Below are 19,998 nucleotides of genomic sequence, written 5' to 3'. Positions count from 1 at the left end.
CCCACCGCTGGGGCCACAGTCAGACTGGTGTGTGCCTTCTCTTCCCCTCTCCTAGGGGCGGGATTCACTGTGGGGTGGCGTGGCCCATCTGGGCTACTTGCACACTGCCAGGCTTGTGGTGCTGGGGATCTTAGCCGGGGTGGGTAGGCAAGGTGCACAGGGGCAGGAGGGGCAGGCTTAGCTCGCTTCTCCTTAGGTGATCCACTTCAGGAGGGGCCCTGTGGCAGCGGGAGGGAGTCAGATCCGCTGCCGGAGGTTTGGCTCCGCAGAAGCACAGAGTTGGGTGTTTGCGCTGCGCGAGGAAGTTCCCTGGCAGGAACTGGTTCTCTTTGGGATTTTGGCTGGGGGATGGGCGAGGGAGATGGAGCTGGCGAGCGCCTTTGTTCCCCGCCAAGCTGAGCTCTGCCGTCAGGGGGCTCAGCAGCTCTCCCTCCCTTTGTCCTCCAGCCTTCCCGCTTTCTGAGCAGAGCTGTTAACTTATGACCTCCCAGACGCTAAGTCGCGCTTGCTGTCGGAACACAGTCCGTCCGGCCCCTCCGCTTTTGCCAGCCAGACTCGGGGGCTCTGCTTGGCAGGGGAGCTGCCCCTCCGCCCCGGCTCCCTCCCGCCAGTCCGTGGAGCGCGCACCGCCTCGCCGCCCTTCCTACCCTCTTCCGTGGGCCTCTCGTCTGCGCTTGGCTCTGGAGACTCCGTTCTGCTAATCCTCTGGCGGTTTTCTGGGTTCTTTAGGCAGGTGTAGGTGGAATCTAAGTGATCAGCAGGATGCGTGGTGAGCCCAGCGTCCTCCTACGCCGCCATCTTCCCTCCAACCTCTCAAGTTCTGCAGATTGTTGCATTAATCCTCAGATCAATTTCCTAGGTGTTCAAAATGGTTTGGTGCTGATCTAGCTGCATTTCAGGGATGAGACAAACTCAGGGTCTCCATATCACTCAGCCATCTGGACTCCTCCCCTCAGTTGTTTATCTTTAGATAAACATCTTTATCCATTTATCAGTTGGTGGACACTTGGGCTGTTTCCATAATTAGGCTATTATCTATAGGGTAGATAATGCTGCTATAAACATTGGGGTGCATGTATTCCTTTGAATTCGTGTTTTTATATTCTTTTTTGAAAAGTTTATTTATTTATTTTGAGAGAGACAGAGATAGCATAAAACAGGGACAGTGAGAGGGAGAGAGAATCCCAAGCAGGCTCCACACTCTCATCACCGAGCCCGATGCAGGACTCAAACTCATGAAATCATGAGATCATGACCTGGGCCAAAACCGAGAGTCAGATGCTTAAACAACTGAGCCACCCAGGTGCCCCAGTGTTTTTATATTCTTTTGGTAAATTCTCAATAGTGAGATTGCTGGATAATGGAGTAGTGCTGTTTTTACCTTTTTGAGTAACCTCCATACTGCTTTCCACAGTGGCTGCACCAGTTTACATCACGCACCGACAGTATGCAAGTGTTCCTTTTTCTCAACATCTTTGCCAACACCTGTTATTTGTGTTGTTAATTGCAGCCATTCTGACATGTATGAGGTGATATCTCATTGCAGTTTGATTTGCGTTTCCCTGACAGTAAGTGGTGATGAACATCTTTTCATGTGTCTGTTGGCCTTTTGTATGTTTTCTTTGGAAAAATATTTGTTCCTGTCTTCTGCCCATTTTATAACTGGATTATTTGTTTGTTGGGTATTGAGTTGTATGAGTTCTTTGTACATTGTGGTACTAACCTTTATTGGATATGTCATTTGCAAATATCTTCTCTCAGTCTGTAGGTTGCTTTTTAGTTTGATGATTGTTTCCTTTGCTTTGCAGAAGCTTTTTATTTATATGTAGTCCCAATAGTTTACTTTTGCTTTTATTTCCCTTGCCTGAGGAGACATATCTATCAAAATGTTGCTATGACCAATGTCATAAAAATTATTGCCTGTGCTCTCTACTAGGATTTTTATGGCTTAAGTTCTCACATTTAGGTTTTCAATTCATTTTGAGTTTGTTTTTGTGTAAAGTGTAAGAAAGTAGTCCAGTTTCATTCTTTTGCATGGAGCTGTCCAGTTTTTCCAACAGCATTTGAAGAAATTTTTCCCCATTAGATATTTTTTCCTGCTTTGTTGAAGATTAAGTGACCATATATTTGTGGGTTTATTTCTGGGTTTTCTATTCTGTTCTACGGATTTATGTATCTATTTTTGTGCCAGTACCATACTGTTTTGATTACTACACCTTTGTAATATAACTTGAAGTCTGGAATTGTGATGTCTCCAGTTTTGCTTTTCTTTTACAAGATTATTTTGGGTATTTGGGGTCTTTCGTGGTTCCATGAAAATTTTAAGCTTGTTTGCTCTAGCTCTGTGAAAAATGCTATTGGCCTTTTGATAGGGATTGCATTACATGTGTAGATTGTTTTAGGTAGTATAGACATTTTAACAATATTTGTTCTTCTAATACTCCAGAAGCATGGAATGTCTTTCCATTTCTTTTTGTCATCTTCAATTTATTTCATCATCACTTTATAGTTTCCAGAATACAGGTATTTCACCTCTTTGGTTAAGTTTATTCTTAGATACTTTGTTCTTTTTGATGAAATTGTAAATGGTATATTTTTCTTAATTTCTTTTTCTGATAGCTCAGTATTGGCATGTAGAAATGAAAGTAATTTATGTAGATAATTTTGTATCCTGCAATTTTATCAAATATATTTATTAATTCTAATATATTTTTGGTGGTCTTTAGGGTTTTAATATGTAGTACCATGTCATTTGCAAATAATTAAATTTTACTTCTTTTCAAATTTGAATACATTTTATTTCTTTTTCCTGCCTAATGGCTGGTGGCTATAACTTCCAGTACTTTGTTGAATAAAATTGGCAAGAATGGGCATTTCTGTCTTGTTCCTTAATAAAACTTTCATCTTTTCAACATTGAGTATGATGTCAGCTGTGGGTTTTCTCATATATGGCCTTTTTATGTTTAGATATATTCTTTCTATACCCACATTTCTTCATGGAGATGACCAACTGATTTTTATCCTTCATTTTGTTACATCACATTAATTGATTTTCAATGTTTAACCATTCTTTGCATCCCTGAAAGAAATGCTGCTTGATTTTGATGTTTATAATCCTTTTAATGTGTTGTTGAATTCAGCTTTCTAATATTTTGTTGAGGATTTTTTAAAGGATATTGGTCTGTAGTGTGTGTGCATGTGAGCATGTGTGTGTGTGTGTGTGTGTGTGTGCATGTGTGCGTGTGTGTGTGTGTGTGTGCTGTTTTTCTACTTTGGAGCTATCAAGGTAATGTTAGCTTCATAAAATGAATTTTGGAAGCCTCCTTTCCTTGTCAAATTCTACTAATTTTCCCTTAAACACTTGGTAGAATTAACCTGTAAGATAATTTGTCCTGGACTTTTGTTTTTTGGGAGTTTTTATGTTACTGCTTCAATTTTTATTACTTAATTGATCTATTAAAACTTTCTGGGTTTTTTTTTGTGATTCAGTCTTTGGAGGTTTTGTGTTTCTGGAAATGTATCCGTTTCTTCTCAGTTTTCAATTTTTGGTGTATAATTGTTTGTTGTAATCCCTTATGATCCTTTGTAATTCTGTGATATCAGTTGTAACTTCTCTTTGATTTCTGATTTCATTAATGCGGACCCTCTTTCTTTTTTACTTGATGACTGCAGCCAGAAGTTATCAATGTTCTCTTTTCAAAGAACCAGCTCTTAGTTTTACTGATATTTTCTATTGTGTTTGTTTTTAAATCTCCATTTTGTTTATTTCCACTCTGGTCTTTAATATTTCCTTCCTTCTATGAAATCTGGACTTTGTTCTTTTTCTAGTTTCTTTAGATGTAAAGTTAGATTGTTTATTTGAGGCATTTCTTGTTTCTTGAGGTAGGCCTGTATCACTGTGGACTTCCATTTCCCCATTCACAGAGGGCCCTCTTCAGAATTCTGGGTGCTGAAGGAGAGAAATGGTTTTCTCCAGCCACAACCTATACAACTGTGGTAGCTGGATATTCACTCATTGCTTTGCTTTCCACCCCCTTTGCAGGAGGGTGAATGCTGTTGCCACCAAAAGCTTAACACCTTGCAGTGTCAGCCTGTGGAGAGAGGCAGCTTTGGTAAGTTATTTTCTTTGCTCTGTGTCCAAACATGTCTCTCCTGCTCCAACTGTGTGCTGGAATCTCTTCTTATGTAGTCTGGCCTTCTACAAATTCTCTCTTGCTCATGCATATCTGCCCTGATTTTCACTCTCCAGGGGTTTCTCTGCCCCAGTGTGGCAAGTGGGTGTAGGGAAAAGATTTGCAGCTTTTATTGAGGATTTTGTCTAGTTCAGATAAACAGGCTAGAAACTACCTGCATCCCTTGGTGTAAAGAGCAGAGGCACTTTTGTTTGGTTATGAATGTCTAGATAGTTGTTTTTAAAAAGGGAGGGAAAAGAGGAACTCATTCCATCATGATGCTGACACCATTCCCAATAAATATTCTTTCATTTATCTTAAAACCTTTAAAAAATCAATAGCATCTACCAAATAAAAAAAGCCAAGAAGCAAGAGAAAGAGTACTGCAAGGTGGAAAGCCTGGCGAAAGAAAGGAAGAATAAAAAGGATGACATTTAAAATGTAAATTTTAAAAACATCCTTATAATTAATAATATGGAACTCTGTATTGAATCCAATCCTGTCAGGATGAATGTGTGATTTTGGGTAACAAAACCTCCTTGATTGGTGTAAAATGTTTTAGAAATGTTTCTAGAGCTGTAGCACTAAGTACATGTAGGCATTTCAAAGCACTCAGCATAGTGCCTGCCAGTCAGTAAGAACTGAAAAGCTGGTAGCTATTTTCCTCTTGGTTCCTATGTAGATCTACTTCAGAGTATTATGTGTTGTCTAATGTAAAATGCTATGAAAATATTCCACTTTTTTTCTCAGTAGCTGATTGACTGTCAAAAGGGGTCAGCAAAGAGCAGAATTTTGTTAAGTGTCTTCAAGAAGAGGGACACAATTTTGGCATATTTCTTCCTTCCAAATCCTGTTTTTCTGGATCCATTTATTCTCTCTAACACAATGGTTTCCTTGTGTTTCAGTGTAGAAATGCCCATGGCTCCCTTCTTACCAACCCCCTCTATCCTCATTTTCCAGTGCTTTCTGGCTATCGGATTTCTCAATAATGAGTAAAACCTATGGATATGGAGCAAAAGTTGTATCAAGGGGTTGCAGAAAATTTTCTAAGAGAAATCTACCTTTTAAAAAATTGAATGTTTTTTTAAACATGAAGGAGGCCCAATGTTATACAATATCATAGTAGTTGGGACTAAAAGTGCACAGAAAGAAGAATTCAGTTTATTGTGTATCTAATAATCCCCCCCACACTCAGGGGAAGAGAGTTCTTACTGTCCAAGTGTAACAAGGCCAGAGATCTTGCGGGGGTCTCCTGAAATTTGAAGAATATATATCTTTCTTCAATAATATCCCCCCAGAGAAAAAAAAAAAAGGGGGGGGGTTTCTTGGCAAAAATAGACCCTAATAATGGAATCAACGTGTTTTCTTATTTTTCAAATTTTTTTGTTGTTAAGGTGAAATTCATATAACATTAACCATCATAAAGTATAAAATTCAGTGGCATTTAGTACATTAACAATATTGTGCAGTCATCACCTTTGTCCACTTCCAAAGCATTTTTATCACCCTCAAAGGAGACTCCATAACCATTAACCAGTCACTCCTTATTCTCTCCTCTCCCAAGCCCCTGACAACTATCAATTTGTTTATCCTCTCAATTTTTTCCTGTTAAAAAAGAAAGAATCTGCATTTTCAGTAAGAGCATAGCCCCTTTTAGCAATTGTCACCTGTATGGTAAGGGAAAGGGGTCAAAATGTGACCCCTGTATGTAGCTGGCTGTGTAGACCAGTGCCTCTGGATTAATGTCCAGTAAAAAGACTTTGAAGAACTTATAAGGCATGGAGATGTTGTCAATCTGGGGATTGAGTGGCAAGAGCAATTAGGAAACCATCTTAGGTCTTTTGGTGTAATACATGCCACAGCCAATAATAAATTCCCAGTTTCACACATTTCTAACATCAGATTATGTTGCTTGACTTTATCATCAAGAAAACAATGCTTATTGTCATAATAATGATCTTTGAATAATGAATAATTAATGATGAATAACCATCTTTGCATCCATTCCATGACTGAAGAAAGGGAGCTCAACACTATTGTGACTAAGATAATTAAACAGAACATGTGTGTGAATTTCTAAGGTAATCTTTAACAGAGAGGAATCTCTTTGTTACTTGTTAACCTTTTTCATCATCTTATTTCCAAATTAGGGCTGGACATAATTTTAGTTTTATCTGGATCAGGTTCTGTGTATGTGTAGGTGGGGGCAGGGGGAAGATAATGGAAATGTCATCGTTCTTTCCTACCAGTTGGGCCACTTGCCCCCTCCACCTGTTTTTCTCTTTTCCTACTGTTTTCCATTGCCATCCTTTCCCTCACTCTTTGAGTCATTTTTGACAGCACAATGCGGCTGCACTGATGGAATCCATTTGTCTTGTAATGGTATTGTCAATCCAGGCCCAATGGGGAGACATCATGAAGAGGGACTTCAGCAGGGAGACTTCGTTGTTGAGTGCAAAGTTGCCTTCAAAACAGATAAACATCATAGATACATCAGAACCTTAACAAGCACCTATCCTGATTTTCATCCTTGCAACATCTATCCATCCATGTCCTCAACAAAAGCCTCCAAACATACCCCCCCCACCACACCACCAAGTGGTCATTCCACTCTGTCTCCTGTACAGTGCCTAGTTTTTCTAAATTTTATTTTTATTTATATTTATTTATTTATTTTCCTAGCTAACATACAGTGTAGTCTTGGTTTCAGGAGTAGAACTCAGTGATTCATTTCTTACATATAATACCCAGTGCTCATCCCCAAAAGTGCCCTCCTTAATGAATGCCCATCACCCATTTAACCCATCCCTCCACTCATCTCCTCTCCAGTAACCCTCAGTTTGTTCTCTGTATTTAAGGGTCTCTTATGGTTTGCCTCCCTCTGTGTTTTTTATATTATTTTTCCTTCCCTTCCCCTATGTTTATCTGTTGTGTTTCTTAAGTTCCAAATATGCATGAAATCATGTGATATTTGCCTTTCTCTAACTTATTTGGCTTAGCATAATACCCAATAAATACATAAGGTTTACTTTTAAAATTTTTATTTATTTTGAGAGAAACACAGAGAGAGCATGAATGGATGATGGGCACAGAGAGAGGGAGGGAGAGAGACTCCCAAGCAGGTTCCATGCTGCCAGTGCAGAGCCTGATGCAAGGCTCAAACTCATGAACTGTGAGATCATGACCTCAGCAGAAATCAAGAGTCAGACACTTAACCAACTCAGTCATCCAGGCGCCCCAAGCTTTTTTAACATTTAAAAAAGAAATTTCTCAGGAAAATATTCCTGTGCCTGAACCCTTTTAGAGCTGAGTTGCCTGGTAGGTGGCAGGTGAGATGAGGTGAACCAAGTTAAGGGTCACTTTTCATGACCCTGACTTCAAATCTAGGTCCCTCCTTGTGGCTGGAGAACAATTCAGGTGCTATTTGAAGATATGCAGAAATCTTTTGCCCACTGCTGCACATAACCTCTTTTCCTTTCTCTCCCTGCTTTGTTGAGGTCTTTTACTTGCCCTAACTTTATTTGGGCAACTTTTGTTGGGATGAAAAGCAGAAAACCATGTTTTTCAAAGCTCACTATGCTTTGGGTCCACAATTTAAGGCAGACAAATTTCCAAGGGTGATACCACACATATCTGTGTACTGGTACCTTATTTGAAGTCCTGTGCATCCTCTCTGGGTTTAATATGGAATGAAAAACTGGATATCTAGCCCATGAACATTTTCATTTGACAAAAAGAGGTGAACAAAGCCTGTGGTAGTCTTGAAGACAGCTCCAGTCCCCTCTAACCCACACAGAACCAGCAGTTCTGTGTTCCCTATTACTCTAGAACACGTTACATGGGGGAAGAGATGGGAGCTAGTGGTCAGCTGTACATTTGCATTAGAATTATGAATTGAGGAGAAGAGATTATCTCCCAGCCTATTTCAGGAAGGGAGTTGGATCTGGGGTGCAGGGGAAACTGTGCCCCACCAAGATATTGAAGGGTATGGATTTCTCTCTACCCTTCTGAATTCAAGGCCTTAACACCCCCAATTTCCAGTTCCACTTTTGAGATATGTGAAGTCTCTTGCCACTTACTCTTCCTAGATTTTGAATGGAGAGTTTTGGTCCTATTAAGCCCTAGCTACTTTATAGCTACATGCATTTAGATGAAGAGGTAATGGGAAGGTCTGCATGGTCCAGGTCATAACATTTGTTCTTTTCTTTGATTTTCTCACTTTTACAAGTTCTTGCATATTTGTCTGGTGGCATTTTGATTTTTTTTCCTTAATAACCGTCATATTAAAAAGTAATACTTTTTAAATCACAAATTCAAATGAAGGAAGCCTGGCTGGTAGTGGAACAGCAATGCTGCTGTCACCCTCCCTGCCTTACACATATCCTCTTCTAGAAACCAAAGCCAGTGCTTAGTAAGAGCCATAGCCCACTCATTCTCTTCTCTAAGCCTGAGGTCCATCTCATCCCCATGAGGCAGAGACAGAGAATGCTCTTTCCTTTTTGTAGGGACCAAATATACATTATTTGGGAAGAATCAATATCTCTGGTTATGAGAATCTGAAGCCATCCTGTTCAGAAGATGTGGCCTTGTAAGAATGAGTCCGTTCTCTGATTAGGTAGTAAAAGTTTTCTGGGAGGGAAGCTGTGGAGGGGGGACACTCTGACCATTGGAATATATACTCCCCAGGCACAACCTAGGGAAGGGCTGGAGCAACGTGAGGTCTTCGCCTTCATGGCCCAGGCTGGCAAGACATGGAAGGGGGTGTAGATTCCCTGGGGAGTATGAAAGTGGGATCGCTCAAAACCATTTCATGATTCTGGAATCTCCCAGTGTTCTTGAAGTGTCTGATCCTGTCTCAGGCCAGTCCTCAAATTCCCAGAGCATTCAGGCCTCAAACTTCTACTTTTGGCTTCTCCTTCGTCCTTGAGTTCCTGCCAAGGTGGAATTACTTTCCTTGAGTAAATGTGAGCCCTTGTTTCTTCTTAAGGATGGTGATGTGTTCTTCATGTTTCAATGTGCCCTTTGCCCACAGAAGCAGCTGAATTCTAGTGGGCCTGGGCTCAGCACAGACACCAACACTGTTGTGGATTTGGGCTGTGGGTCTTCCTCTTCCATCTCTATATTCTGAAGGTTGAGTCCCTGAAACCAAGCCTCACTTGGTTTCTTAATTTAGTCTTTGGTGGAAACTATAGTAGAAACTGAATTATCTTGTTCCCAGGTCTTCGGTAATTTCATCCCTAGACAAGAAGATTTTTCTCTGTGAAGTGGGAGGTTTCCTATTCCTTGTCCCTTCTTTGATCTCCTCCTGCAAATATTCTTATCTGGTCTCCTCTCTTGAGTTGGTGATTCATTCATAGGATAAGAATGTTCTCCTCAGTCCTAGGGAGCTCTGTTAGCCTATGGGCAAAATTAGATGAAGCCTCGCATTGTTTCCGATATTCTTTACCTATAGGTGATGATGCAGGGAAAGGTGTACTTAGACTAGGGACTGCATTTTGTGTGTTTGACTCTTTTCACTGAACTTTTAAGAGTGTTTCTCAAGGAACATCATAGCCTCAGTCAGCTCTTGAAATACAAGTAGTTGAAGAGAGAAAGGTGGACTAGAGAGAGATATGTGAGGTCAGGTGAGAAGGTAGTGTGGAAAGACACAATGAGGTTTGAGTGGGGAAGAGGTTTCAGTACTTGAGTGTGCTTTGGGGGCAGAAGGGAAAAAGCAAGGGGTGGGGTGACAGGTGGCTCATGGGGGATTCAAGAGTAAAAGAGTCTGTAGGCAGAGAGGCAGGCATTGTTGGCAGTGATAAAATGAAATGTGAGAGGTTAGCACAGTTCAGTGAGAGGGTGGAGGCTACAGGTAAAAATACCAGAGGGAGTGATGATGCTTTGGACCCCAAAAGTGATGGGAGAGAGCAACATCTTCCCCTGACTTCCTGCATGGCAGAATGTTTTACTTCCAGGGTTTTACTGACAGTTGCTGAGAGCATGGATCCTGCTGTAACTGCTCTAGAAAACTACTCTCAAAAGAGAGCTTGCACTTGTATTTGATCCTCAGAAGGATCTAAAGGGACTGAGAAAGCAGAATGAGGACAAGCAGGTCTGGAAAGCTTGGTAGAGATCACATTCCCTAACATCCTGACTTCATAGTACCTCTCAATTCCTCACCCCAAGGCTTCCTTGCACATTTCCCACCCTTTATGTTCTGCCTCTCATGTCAAACAAATGCTGCACCTGGGCCTGGGGCAAGGTAGGAAGAGAGTAATCAGCTTTTACAAAGAGGATGCCAGTCCAGCACCTTAGTCCCTTTAAGGCAAGCTCTGCAAGCTGGGAGAAGAGGAACGGGGGTTACACTGAGTGAAGTTAGAAGCAAGGGATCTATAGGAGGCTTTGGAATATGCAATTGAGAATATACTCTTTCACGATTAGACCTTGAGATCTTGAAACCCTCCCCCCAAGGGATTAGTATTCAAAATAAAAGAGTCAGTGCCAAGAATATGAAAACCCACTATGTCATTTATAAAATGCTTCCAAGCTCATTGTCCTGGGTAATCCTGTGAGTTTTGCAGACCAGAAGCTCTCTCAAAGAAGTAAGAATCTAGAATTATAACAACTTCTCCAAGTAAAGATCAGAAAATTTTCTCTGTAACACCAACCAATATTCCTTTTTATACCACCTCTTAAGGGCAACTGCTATTTGTGGGCAAAGTTTGTTGTCCAGCTTCATCACTGTATAACTCACAAGAGGGAAAGAACATGGATGAGAAGTGTCCCTTCCTCTGAACGTCTTCTTAGTCATTTCTGAGGTGGATCATCTCTGGGAACCTTAGTCCTCAGCAATTGTAGACCTGAAACCTCTTGGAAAGAAAACATTAAGGTTAAATCTGGGACAGGCTAGGGAGTCTGGAAGGTAAACCTTAGCTTTTAAAACTCCTACCTTGTTTCTTTTCCTATTACTCAACTGCATTCTAAAGAAGCAACACACATGCATTATCCATGAATAAACTATCTTTCTAGGTTACTTTTGTTGAGGTTGGCATTATTACCATGACATTCATTTTTAAAGTGGATGGGAATATTTTACTCTATGCTTATCTGCAAAACTCAGATAAAAACACATTTCTTTGGTCCTCAATTAATATCTCTGTCAGTAGTCCTCTGCTGCAGAAGGGCACAGATCTCAGATAATCAGAAATGTGGGAGAATCCTGAGAAGATGGTGGTGTAGGATGATGCTGAGCTCACCACGTGTCCTGCTGATCACTTAGATTCCACATACACCTGCCTAAATAACCCAGAAAACAGCCAGAAGACTAGCAGAATGGAGTCTCCGGAGCCAAGCGCAGACGAGAAGCCCATGGAAGAGGGTAGGAAGGGCAACGAGGGGGTGCAGGCTACAAGGACTGGCAGGAGGGAGTCAGGGCAAAGGGGCAGCCCACCAACCAAGCAGACCCCCCGAGTCTGGCTTGCAAAAGTGGAGGGGCCAGACAGAGTGTGTTCCGACAGCAAGCGGGACTTGACATCTGGAAGGTTATAAGCTAACAGCTCTGCTTGGAGAATGGGAGGACTGGAGGACAACAGGAGGGAGAGTTGTTGAGCCCTGGACAACAGAGCTCAGCTTGGTGGGGAACAAAGGCGCTCGCCAGCACCATCTCCCTCACCCATCCCCCCAGCCAAAATCCCAAAGGGAACCAGTTCCTGCCAGGGAACTTGCTTGCACCACGCAAACAACCGAAGCTGTGCTTCTGCGGATCCATCCCTCCAGCGGCGGGTCTGACTCCCTCTTGGTGCCACAGGGACCCTCCTGAAGCAGATCTCTGAAGGAAAAACGAGCTGAGCCTGCCCCTCCCGCCCCTGTGCACCTTGCCGATCCACCCCAGCTAATATACCAGATCCCCAGCACCACAGGCCTGGCAGTGTGCAAGTAGCCCAGACGGGCCATGCCACTCCACAGTGGATCCCGCCCCTAGGAGAGGGGAAGAGAAGGCACACACCAGTCTGACTGTGGCCCCAGCGGTGGGCTGGGGGCAGACGTCAGGTCTGACTGTGGCCCCGCCCACCAATGCAAGTTATTCAAGACAGCACAGGAGAAGTGCCCTGCAGTTCCTCACCACTCCAGGGACTATCCAAAATGACCAAACAGAAGAATTCCCCTCAGAAAAATGTCCAGGAAATAACAACAGCTAACGAACTGATCAAAAATGATTTAAACAATATAACAGAAAGTGAATTTAGAATAATAGTCATAAAATTAATCGCTGGGCTTGAAAACAGTATCAAGGACAACAGAGAATCTCTTGCTACAGAGATCAAGGGACTAAGGAACAGCCAGGAGGAGCTAAAAAAATGCTATCAATGAACTGCAAAATAAAATGGAGACAACTACGGCTCGTATTGAAGAGGCAGAGGAGAGAATAGGTGAACTAGAAGATAAAATTATGGAAAAAGAAGAAGCTGAGAAAAAGAGAGATAAAAAAAATCCAGGAGTATGAGGGGAAAATTAGAGAACTAAGTGATGCACTAAAGAGAAATAATATACGCATAATTGGTATTCCAGAGGAGGAAGACAGAGGGAAAGGTGCTGAAGGTGTACTTGAAGAAATCATAGTTGAGAACTTCCCAGATCTGGGGAAGGAAAAAGGCATTAAAATCCAAGAGGCACAGAGAACTCCCTTCAGACGGAACTTGAATCAATCTTCTGCACGACATATCATAGTGAAACTGGCAAAATACAAGGATAAAGAGAAAATTCTGAAAGCAGCTAGAGATAAACGTGCTCTAACATATAAAGGGAGACCTATAAGACTCGTGACTGATCTCTCTACTGAAACTTGGCAGGCAAGAAAGGAATGGCAGGAGATCTTCCATGTGATGAACAGAAAAAAATATGCAGCCGAGAATCCTTTATCCAGCAAGTCTGTCATTTAGAATAGAAGGAGAGATAAAGGTCCTCCCAAACAAACAAAAACTGAAGGAATTCGTCACCACTAAACCAGCCCTACAAAAGATCCTAAGGGGGATCCTGTGAGACAAAGTACCAGAGACATCGCTACAAGCATGAAACCTACGTGCATCACAATGACTCTAAATCCATATCTTTCTATAATAACACTGAATGTAAATGGACTAAATGCGCCAACCAAAAGACATAGGGTATCAGAATGGATAAAAAAACAAGACCCATCTATTTGTTGTCTACAAGAGACTGATTTTAGACCTGAGGACACCTTCAGATTGAGAGTGAGGGGATGGAGAACTATTTATCATGCCACTGGAAGTCAAAAGAAAGCTGGAGTCGCCATACTTATATCAGACAAACTAGACTTTAAATTGAAGGCTGTAACAAGAGATGAAGAAGGGCATTATATAATAATTACAGGGTCTATCCATCAGGAAGAGCTAACAATTATAAATGTCTATGCGCTGAATACAGGAGCCCCCCGAATATACAAAACTATTACTCACAAACATAAGCAACCTTATTGATAAGAATGTGGTAATTGCAGGGGACTTTAACACTCCACTTACAGCAATGGATAAATCATCTAGACACACGGTCAATAAAGAAACAAGGGCCCTGAATGATACACTGGATCAGATGGACTTGACAGATATATTTAGAACTCTGCATCCCAAAGCAACAGAATATACTTTCTTCTCGAGTGCACATGGAACCTTCTCCAAGATAGAGCACATACTGGGTCACAAAGCAGCCCTTCATAAGTATACGAGACTTGAAATCATACCATGCATACTTTCAGACCACAATGCTATGAAGCTTGAAATCAACCACAGGAAAAAGTCTGGAAAACCTCCAAAAGCATGGAGGTTAAAGAACACCCTACTGACGAATGAGTGGGTCAACCAGGCAATTAGAGAAGAAATTAAAAAATATATGGAAACAAATGAAAATGAAAACACAACAATCCAAATGCTTTGGGACGCAGCGAAGGCAGTCCTGAGAGGAAAATACATTGCAATCCAGGCCTATCTCAAGAAACAAGAAAAATCCCAAATACAAAATCTAACAGCACACCTAAAGGAAATAGAAGCCGAACAGCAAAGGCAGCCTAAACCCAGCAGAAGAAGAGAAATAATAAAGATCAGAGCAGAAATAAACAATATAGAATCTAAAAAAACTGTAGAGCAGATCAACGAAACCAAGAATTGGTTTTTTTGAAAAAATAAACAAAATTGATAAACCTCTAACCAGGCTTCTCAAAAAGAAAAGGGAGATGACTGAAATAGATAAAATCATGAACGAAAATGTAATTATTACAACCAATCCCTCAGAAATACAAGCAATTGTCAGGGAATACTATGAAAAATTATATGCCAACAAACTGGACAACCTGGAAGAAATGGACAAATTCCTAAACACCCACACTCTTCCAAAACTCAATCAGGAGGAAATAGAAAGTTTGAACAGATCCATAACCAGCAAAGAAATTGAATCAGTCATCAAAAACCTCCCAACAAATAAGAGTCCAGGACCAGATGGTTTCCCAGGGGAGTTCTACGAGACATTTAAAACAGAGATAATACCTATCCTTCTCAAGCTATTCCAAAAAATAGAAAGGGAAGGAAAACTTCCAGATTCATTCTATGAAGCCAGCATTACTTTGATTCCTAAACCAGACAGAGACCCAGTAAAAAAAGAGAACTACAGGCCAATATCTCTGATGAATATGGATGCAAAAATTCTCAATAAGATACTAGCAAATCGAATTCAACAGCATATAAAAAGAATTATTCACCATGATCAAGTGGGATTCATTCCTGGGATGCAGGGCTTGTTCAACATTCACAAATCAATCAACGTGATACATCACATTAATAAAAGATAAGAACCATATGATCCTTTTCTGAAAGGCCTTTGACAAAATTCAGCAACCTTTCTTCATAAAAACCCTCGAGAAAGTCGGGATAGAAGGAACATACTCAAAGATCATAAAAACCATTTATGAAAAGCCCACGGCTAAGATCATCCTCAATGGGGAAAAACAGAGCTTTTTCCCTGAGATCAGGAACACGACAGGGATGTCCACTCTCACCGCTGTTGTCTAACATAGTGCTGGAAGTTCTAGCATCAGCAATCAGACAACAAAAGGAAATCAAAGCCATCAAAATTGGCAAAGATGAAGTCAAGCTTTCATTTTTTGCAGATGACATGATATTATACATGGAAAATCCGATAGACTCCACCAGAAGTCTGCTAGAACTGATACATGAATTTAGCAAAGTTGCAAGATAAAAAATCAATGTACAGAAATCAGTTGCATTCTTATACACTAATAATGAAGCAACAGAAAGACAAATAAAGAAACTGAGCCCATTCACAATTGCACCAAGAAGCATAAAATACCTAGGGATAAATCTAACCAAAGATGTACAAGATCTGTATGCTGAAAACTATAGAAAGCTTATGAAGGAAATTGAAGAAGATATAAAGAAATGGAAAGACATTCCCTGCTCATGGATTGGAAGAATAAATATTGTCAAAATGTCGATTCTACCCAAAGCTATCTACACATTCAATGCAATCCCAATCAAAATTGCACCAGCATTCTTCTTGAAACTAGAACAAGCAATCCTAAAATTCATATGGAACCACAAAAGGCCCCAAATAGCCAAAGTAATTTTGAAGAAGAAGACCAAAGCAGGAGGCATCACAATCCCAGACTTTAGCCTCTACTACAAAGCTGTAATCATCAAGACAGCATGGTATTGGCACAAAAACAGACACATAGACCAATGGAATAGAATAGAAACCCCAGAACTAGACCCACAAACGTATGACCAACTAATCTTTGACAAAGCAGGAAAAAATATCCAATTGAAAAAAGACAGTCTCTTTAACAAATGGTGCTGGGAGAACTGGACAGCAACATGCAGAAGATTGAAACTAGACCACTTTTCACACCATTCACAAAAATAAACTCAAAATGGATAAAGGACCTGAATGTGAGACAGGAAACCATCAAAACCCTGGAGGAGAAAGCAGGAAAAGACCTCTCTGACCTCAGCCTCAGCAGTTTCTTACTTGACACATCTCCAAAGGCAAGGGAATTAAAAGCAAAAATGAACTACTGGGACCTTATGAAGATAAAAAGCTTCTGCACAGCAAAGGAAACAACCAACAAAACTAAAAGGCAACCAATGGAATGGGAAAAGATATTTGCAAATGACATATCGGACAAAGGGCTAGTATCCAAAATCTATAAAGAGCTCACCAAACTCCACACCTGAAAAACAAGTAATCCAGTGAAGAAATGGGCAGAAAACATGAATAGACATTTCTCTAAAGAAGACATCCGGATGGCCAACAGGCACATGAAAAGATGCTCAACATCGCTCCTCATCAGGGAAATACAAATCAAAACCACACTCAGATATCCCCTCACGCCAGTCAGAGTGGCCAAAATGAACAAATCAGGAGACTATAGATGCTGGCGAGGATGTGGAGAAACGGGAACTCTCTTGCACTGTTGGTGGGAATGCAAACTGGTGCAGCCACTCTGGAAAACATTGTGGAGATTCCTCAAAAAATTAAAAATAGACCTACCCTATGACCCAGCAATAGCACTGCTAGGAATTTACCCAAGAAATACAGGAGTACTGATGCATAGGGGCACTTGTACCCCAATGTTTATAGCAGCACTCTCAACAATAGCCAAATTGTGGAAAGAGCCTAAATGTCCATCAACTGATGAATGGATAAAGAAATTGTGGTTTATATACACAATGGAGTACTATGTGACAATGAGAAAGAATGAAATATGGCCCTTTGTAGCAACATGGATGGAACTGGAGAGTGTGATGCTAAGTGAAATAAGCCATACAGAGAAAGACAGATACCATATGGTTTCACTCTTATGTGGATCCTGAGAAACTTAACAGAAACCCATGCAGGAGGGGAAGGAAAAAAAAAAGAGGTTAGAGTGGGAGAGAGCCAAAGCATAAGAGACTGTTAAAAACTGAGAAGAAACTGAGGGTTGATGGGGGGTGGGAGGGAGGGGAGGGTGGGTGATGGGTATTGAGGAGGGCACCTTTTGGGATGAGCACTGGGTGTTGTATGGAAACCAATTTGACAATAAACTTCATATATTGAAAAAATTAAAAATTAAAAATTAAAAAAAAGGAAATGTGTATGCGCATTCTGGGAACTGACAGAGAGTGTCTGATCAGAGTCTCTTTAGGTCAGCCATAGTACACATGAGATCCTTGGCCCAGAGATAACTGAGAAGGGGAAGTGGCTGATAAGCAAGTGCAGAGAGCCTGCTCTCAAGTGTTCTGTGTTCACTTAATAAGCCAATTCATAAACCCTGAATCATAGTGTTTGTGGTTTTACCCTGGCACCCTGACTACACCCAGGAGGGTGGTCTGTGCACTTTGTGCAGAAGCCCTGGTTGGTTCCCACTTCAACTTTTGTCTTGCTTGGCCTGTTCCTCTAGATCTATGATGTTCATTAGAACATTTCCTTCAAGTTACTCCTCCTGGGGTCTCTATGGTCCAGTAATCAACTTAGAAGAGTGGAAAGAAAGATAAAATAGTTCATTTCTTTCAGTGGGCTGAAAATAGGGTTTTCTTAACAAATTTATGTCTCTGTTTTTTTCCAAACCTTGCTTAATATGGATGGCACTGAATAGAGTTGGATTCCAGAAGATCCTAATCCTGTGCAAAATAACCAAAGATAGGATCAAAGCCCCAGGACTCAACAAAATACAGATGAAACCACTCATCAATTCTTCATAATCTGAAGTATGCTGCTGCCTCAGCAACTGAGAACAGAGAATGCATGGTTCAGTGTAGAGATCCAAGCCTACATCACAAAGTGGAACAGTCACAAATTGCTCTTGAGTCTGGGGGAGGGCACAGAAAAGGGAAAGTGAACCAATAGTCACTCCCTTACTAACCATCCTAGTAGATCCACCACCCCTTTTGGCTTCTAGATACCTCCACCCTTCCCTGTAACTACCTATTTTCTGTCGCCTAACTTACTTTACTACAAGTTCTTTTTTACTCTACCTATAATCCATTCTTAGCAGGGTTTCCCATTCTTCCTTAAAAGAATCTTGATAGGAGTCTATAGAGGGTTTTTTTGTAATGTGGGCATGTTAACGATATTATTTCTTTCAATTCATAAACATGGAATATTATTCAATTTATTTGTGGTTTTTTAAATAACTGTCATCAGTATCTTATAATTTTCAGTGTACAGATCTTTCATCTCCTTGATTAAATTTATTTCTAAGTATTTTATTTTTATTCCAATGTAAATGGTATTATTTTCTTTATATCTTTTTAAGATTGTTGTTGGTGTATAGCAATGCTACTGATATTTGTACATTTATTTTATATTCTGCAACTTTATTGAATTCATTGATTAGATCTAACAGGTTTTTTTTATTATAAAATCTCTATTGGATTTCTATATATAAAATAATGTCATCTGCAAATTAAGATATCTTTATTTCTTCCTTTCCAATTCTGATGCATGTTATTTCTTTGTTTTGCCTGATTGCCTTAGCTAGGACTTCTATACTATATTGAATAGGAGTGTTGAGAGTGGGCATCCTTCTCTTGTTCCTGATCCAAAATGAAAAGTTTTTAATATTTCACCATTGAGTATGATGTTAGCTGATGGTTTGCCATATATGGGCTTTATTGTGTTGTATTTGTCAAATCCATGTCAAATGATTTTTCTGAACCTATTGACATTTGTGTGGTTTTTATCTTTCATTCTAATAATCTGATGTGTTACAGTGATTGGTTTGCACATGTTGAACCATCGTTGATTCCCATGGACAAATCCCATTTGATCATGGTGTATAATCCTTTAAAGTACTGCTGAGTTCAGTTTGTTAATATTTAAGGAAACTTTTTTCATCTATATTCATCAGGGATACCAGTATATTGTTTTCTTTCCTTGTAATCTTCTTATCTGGCTTTGGTATCAAGGTGATGCTGGCCTCCTAAAATGTGTTTGTGATTTCTCCCTTCGTTGACATTTTTGAAAGAATTTAGGTAATCTAGATGTTAATTCTTCTTGTAAGGCAGGTCTTATAGTGAGGAACTCATTCAGCTTTTTGTTGTTTGGAGAAGTCCTTATCTTTCCTTTATTTCTGAAGGACAGCTTTGTCAGATAGAGCATTCTTGGTTGACAGTTTTTCTCTTTCAATATTTTAATATATCAATAAATTCTTTCTTGGCCTGAAAAGTTTCTGTTGGGAAATCCATGATAGGCTCATGGATATTCCCTTGTATGTAATTTCTCTTCTCACCTGATGCTTTCAAAATTATTTGTCTTTCAATTTTTACAATTTAATTATGATGTGTCTTGGTGTAGCTCTATTCAGGTTCATCTCTTTGTGGTCTTTTGAGCCTCATGGATCTGGATATCCATTTCTCTCTCCAGGTTTAGGAAGTTTCCAGCCATTGTTGCTTTAAATATACTTTCTGTCCCTTTCTCTTTCTCTTCTCTTAGGATTCTAATAATGCAGAGATAATTTCCTTTGGATGTTGGCCATAGGTTCCATAGGCTTTCTTCACTTTTTTCATTAGTTTTTGTTTCGATTTTGTGACTAGATCATTTTAATGTACTCTCTTCTAGTTAATTGATTCTTTCTTTTGCATCATTGTATTCTTCAGCTCTAGAATTTTCAGGGTTTTTTTATGGTTTCCATTCCTTTGTTAAACTTCTCATTTTGTTCATTCATTGCTTTCTTAATTTCTTAAAGAAAGGTGTGAGGACACATTTAGGAAATCTCATGATGTATTTGGGTTTTGTTTTAATTAGTTTTGGGCTGAATGTAGTGTTCGTTTCTGTTAACAAA

The sequence above is a fragment of the Panthera tigris genome (genome assembly GCF_018350195.1).
Source record: "Panthera tigris isolate Pti1 chromosome A3 unlocalized genomic scaffold, P.tigris_Pti1_mat1.1 chrA3_random_Un_scaffold_65, whole genome shotgun sequence".
NCBI classification, from domain to species: Eukaryota; Metazoa; Chordata; class Mammalia; order Carnivora; family Felidae; genus Panthera; species Panthera tigris.
This window is presented reverse-complemented; position numbering follows the sequence as displayed.